This window comes from Lagenorhynchus albirostris, chromosome 1 (genome assembly GCF_949774975.1).
Source record: "Lagenorhynchus albirostris chromosome 1, mLagAlb1.1, whole genome shotgun sequence".
In the NCBI taxonomy this organism is placed as follows: Eukaryota; Metazoa; Chordata; class Mammalia; order Artiodactyla; family Delphinidae; genus Lagenorhynchus; species Lagenorhynchus albirostris.
In genome coordinates, this window is record NC_083095.1 from 89,982,531 (window position 1) to 89,988,072 (window position 5,542).

A 5,542-nucleotide genomic window follows, 5' to 3' on the forward strand; every position below is an offset into this window, starting at 1 on the left:
TCCGGAAACTTGCCTATTTAGTAACATTACTTAAATTTTTTTCATTCTTCTTATTTGGATGGACTTTTTCTTTCTTGTTCTGATGACTGCAGGGTTTCTTGACCAATTTTTAAAAATTTTCTGACTTATGCTAACTGCACATTTGTTTTCATGTATTACCTAACTGTAAAAAATCTTCAGAAAACAGTTTGCATTTTCATTCAGTGATTCAATTACCATGAACTCTTAGGAGTAATTAAAAATTTTATGATGGTACTATTACATAGCTACTTTTAAATAGATTTAACACTTTGTTGAATTCTTCAAATTTAACACATTATGTTTTCTCTTGGAAAATCTCCCTATACCCATCCATTGTATTTAATATTTATTCCATTAATGCATTATAAAGTCTTTTATGTGTAACTTCTGACCACGAATAAAAGGAATAATTGCTTCCATTTTCTTTCCTTTTCATTATCGCCCTAGCGTCACATACTATGATACACATTGTATGTTGGATCCTAATCTTAGGAAATCAAAGTCCATCCTTCCTTTTTAGAGATGGTGACCTCTAAACTTTATCTTTTTATACAGTACTTTTGTTTTTTGTTTGTTTTTTTATGTTCTAAATGTGATGGGTTTACTTTATTTTACTCTGATGCAAAACCAAAGAGTCCACTACCACACAGAGGCCAATATATTACAAGGTCATGAAAAAGTGGTGTGGGACATGCAGGACATGATGGACAACTGGAGGGTTGGGTCACCTCCTTTGTTACATGACACTGCACCGTCTCTGAGGAAAACATTTAAAACAACACTACAGAACTGAACTGAAATGTGGCACAAACATAACAACTTCTGGGCATGCCTTCAAGCACCTCCCTTAGGATGGGCTCAATATCTAGCCCTCAGTGTGGGGAGGAGTTTCTTTGGAAGAATAAAAGTTCACACTTTTGAAATTTCACAGAATTTTAAGCCAAAACATAGTGGGTTCATTTCTCTTCACCTCCAGGGACAAAGCTGATGCTTTACTCAAAACCACATTAAGCTTCTAGCTCAAATCCCAGCCCGACCTTGTGCCCTCCCGCATTAAAGTTCTTTCCATTGATTATTGCTGACACAGTCGGTTTCACTCCTGGTCGGAAAGGGTCTGAGAATAACCCAGTCCAATCAGACTGGCATTATTTACTTTAGCAGACAGAGAAGTTCTACAACCCAGCTTGTACTTAGCAGCAATGCGAAAATGGCTGTTGGTACTGCTGGCCATCCACGCGAGGTTTATTGATATTTCAATCTTCTCGTTCACTTTCTGGTAGATTGACCCTCCAAATTCAGTGTCATCGTTCACCTGAGTGTGCAGCTGGAAGTCTGCGGCCTTGTAACCCAGGGAAAAATTATTCTGAGACAGTTTGGATTTGGCTGTGTCAAAACTCATCTGATGGCCAGCAAGCCAACCTTCAAAGGCCAACACAGCCCAGCCAAAGATGGTTGGTTACGAAAATCTATATCAAAGTTACTGCCAAGACTGAAACAATCCCATTTATAGGAGGCCTTCAATTTCCCACTCTTCTTTCCTGTGTTCAGTACAAATATGGTATCAAAAGAGTCAATTTCAACCCTTCAGCCAACTTATTCTCCAAAGAGATTTCTGTCCCAAGAGTACTGTCTGTGTTCTACCTTTGGGTGAAGGTCAGTCCATAGTTACAGATCTTGTATTTGGTCTCTAGGTTGCCTGATCCTTTCCCTGTATCAGAGTAAGCATGACCAGATGTAGAAAATTCCACTCCACTACATGACTTGGTTCTCAGATCTATTTTGACCATGCCAAACCCATACCCTTTGTTGAAGACGTCCTTGGCAGCCTTTCCTAGGTCACAGTAAGTCAGTGTGTTATACATATCTCTGACCGGAGGTCCTGCCCACTCCATCAGGAGGGCCTGTCCACTCCCTATACAGTTAAGTTTTAAGTGATATCTACTGTTGTTAAAGAATATATCTTTGAAATCAATGCAATTTACTGTTCACTCTCACAAGGACAATGACAACATATATTTTCCAAAGTTTTAAAATGAGAGACATCAGCCTCCTTTGCCGGCCCTAGTTGTCGTTGTTGATACCTGAATAACTTAATATTTTTGAACATTAACTTGTCTCAGACATAAAATGGGTATATGCTTTTTGTTTTACTTTGGTAAATAAGTAGGCTAGATTGACCTATTTTCCCCTCTTTTCTTTCTTGTCAAATTGGAGCAGTTTTAAAAATTGCTAAATTTCAAAAGAGTAAAATAACTTTCAGGAATGCTGTGGATCAAATCAAGGAGAGAAGATGCAAAGAAGGGGCAGTGCAACCATTTAAGTAAAACAGTCAGAAATAATGACTTAGATGTCAAGTTTGGCCCAGAAAAGCACACAATATGGTGGCTAAAGAATGGGTTTTAGAGTCATACTAACATAGATCTGAATCAAATTTACATTGTGGCCTTTTTTTAATATAAATTTATTTCTTTATTTACTTATTATTTTTGGCTGAGTTGGGTCTATGTTGCTGCACGCGGGCTTTCTCTAGTTGCAGCGAGCGGGGGCTACTGCTCGTTGTGGTACGCAGGCTTCTCATTGAGGTGGCTTCTCTTGTTGTGGAGCACAGGCTCTAGGTGTGTGGGCTTCAGTAGTTGTGGCTCACGGGCTCTAGAGCGCAGGCTCAGCAGCTGTGGTACACGGGCTTATTTGCTCTGCAGCATGTGGAATCTTCCCGGACAAGGGCTTGAACCCGTGTCCCCTGCATTGACAGGCGGATTCTTAACCACAGCGCCACCAGGGAAGCCCTACATTGTGGCTTTTGACACATTACCTCTTACCTCCTTGTGTCTGGTTTGTTTTGTTTTGTTTTGATAAATAAAATAGGGATAACAAAACCTGCTTCTGAATGCGGGTATAAGAATTAAATAAAATCACGGAGGTGAAGCGATCAGCACAGTACCTAGCAAATAACTATTTGTATTTTTATGTACTAGCCTCCATTTATTTGAGACTTAATGACAAGATGGCATGAAACAAAGAAAACCTACCCTGGCAGTATAACTCAAAAGTGACCTTTCTGTTTCAGAATATTTTAGTAAAGTTTTGCACCATATTTGAGACTACATTTATGTAAAATTCAAGCAGCTCCTCTAAGAAATAGCTCAAACCAACCCTTGTGAAAAATGCCCCTTTCTGGACGAAACTGCTTTTGAAGATGATGAATGTAAAACTGTCTAGGTGTGCAAATCTAGATGTGCAGTTTTCTAATGCAGCTATAGAATTAATCTGATAAAATAACATTATAAATCACTGCAAATGTACACTGTGTGGCTTCTAAAAATTAAATTGGCATTCTTGTCTGAGTTGTGAAAATTATGTATTATGGCTTAGATTGTGTCAAGTAAACAGTTTTGGTGGAGTAGAGGAAAGAAAGACATAAATCAAATCTTTCTGACTAATGATTTAAATAAAGGGATAATTTGATTTAATTCGTATCTCACTGATCCTAACTCTAGTCAACTTCTGATTAGCTGTGAGTGGAGATGCATAAGGCAAACAATTCAAATAGTTTAGGAACTGATGTGGCAAGTGATGTTATGTCAGTCAAAGAACCTCTAGCCTCTGCTCAATGAAAAGAGATTGGCTACTCACTGGAAATCATTAGCTAACTTAAGTGGTATTCAAGAGATATATCCATAGGTAATGACAAATCAGACTTATCATTTGGATGAGTGAGTCATAGACAGTATTATGGAAAGAAGATAGCTTGGTTAACTTAAGAAATAAAAATGAAAAGAAAAAGAAAAGAAAGACCAAAGAACTCACAGATATATAATCTAGACAAAACTCTCTGGCAGCACCCTGGCTGGCCAAACTCATTGGCATTAGATCCAGCCCAAATTTAGCTTGAATCTCTATACAGTCACTTATTAGCTGTGCTATGTTTAGCAAGTCGCTTAACATCTCTGAGCCTTGTCTTGGTCATCAGTAAATAAGAATAACAACACTTCATCCTCATTGTTGTAAAAAGTATTCAGATAAAATATGCGAAGCATATTAGCAAAAAGTAAGTACTCCATAAATGGTAGCTATTCTTACAAATGGATGATGGTGATGACTACCCCTTGCCTACAAATTGCCCATTTTTGAGAGCCCTTAATATTCTTTTCTGTCGGGAGGCTGCCCTTTATGTTTGTTTTAACTGGATCTCACTTATGTATAAATGAGTGGAAGTAGAAAATAATATAATTTGAATTTATACAATTTTGTATGCCCACCCCTACCCCAGTCCCCACTTTGGTTGGTATTACGTAAAGATAGGAAGCTGATGCAGAAGCCGTCGCATTTATTCTAATCAAGCCTGGTCAAGAATGGAGAAACCAAACCTCATTGGTTATCTTCTAAAAAATTACAGAATTAAATGAAAATAGTTAGACATGACAAGGTTTTACCAGTTTATAATTACAAAGCAAGGTCATATTATTTGGTAGTCCTGAAATTACAACAACTCAGAATCCCATCCCACTACTCTGCAGCGGTTTGTTCTTTAGTCTTACTTCCCCAAATACTTTCTAGATACCTCAGAGTAGGCTTATACATTCTACATACCTGTTATGATGCCCCTTACAGCTCAACCATCCATTTGGCTGGCTCCACTGCTGACCACCTCCCCGGTTCTTGAAGCACTTAACGTATGTGCTAGAACATCTGGGATGACTTTGTTCTATATGAGAGACAACACTTTCCTTAATTCTCAACAGTGACAGCTGAGACAATGCTGCAATACTTAAACAAGATTTACAAAAGTTCAAGAATAAAAGAAGAAATATTAGTGCAGTGCAGATAGTGAAGTGCTGCTAGATGTGACCAGGACACAAACACACAAATTTAAACCCAGGCCCATTCTTAACAGTTTCCAATAGGCTGTCACCTGCCTGGTTTCCTGAGTGCAGCCCTGAAGCACAAAGTGAATTACTTTTTGCAAAATGTCATATTCTTTTCTAACTGCCCTTATTCCAAGGGCAATAACCACAAAATTCAGAGAGGAAAACACCTCATGGCCAGAGCCCCAGATCATCTTTCCAGTCCTCATTTCTTGTCTCCTCTTGAAAGAAAGATTTATGCTCAGTATTTCCAAAGCTCTCAGAGGACACCCATCTCCACGTCCTGAGGTGAACCTACTTGATGAGTATCCATGGAATAATTCCAGCACATACAATTGCAGGATATTGTATCCTAAAGCTGGGTACTCAGACAATTCTAGGGCACCGGCTGACTGGTCCAGGTTGAGCTTCTGTTACCCAGCCCAATCTCCTTTTTACTATTTTTCCACTGCTATGGGGTGAAAATCAGGCTTGCGTATCTTTTTTTTTTTTTTTGCAATCTCTGTGGCACCTCTTGCCAATCTAATAAAAGACTTGCTGTACAAGATAAAATACAAACATTCCCGCCAAGATTAAGTGAAAATGTTCAGAGATGGTAAAATCTAAATCCTTACATAAAAAAGAAACCATTAGCTGACCACAAAGCAGAATATATG

General features: G+C 38.4%; 1 pseudogene; it reads right to left on the minus strand.

The window, feature by feature from the left end:
- Positions 1–1,028: 1,028 nt before the first annotated feature.
- On the minus strand, positions 1,029–1,914 carry LOC132531344 (voltage-dependent anion-selective channel protein 3-like; annotated as a pseudogene).
- Positions 1,915–5,542: the final 3,628 nt, after the last annotated feature.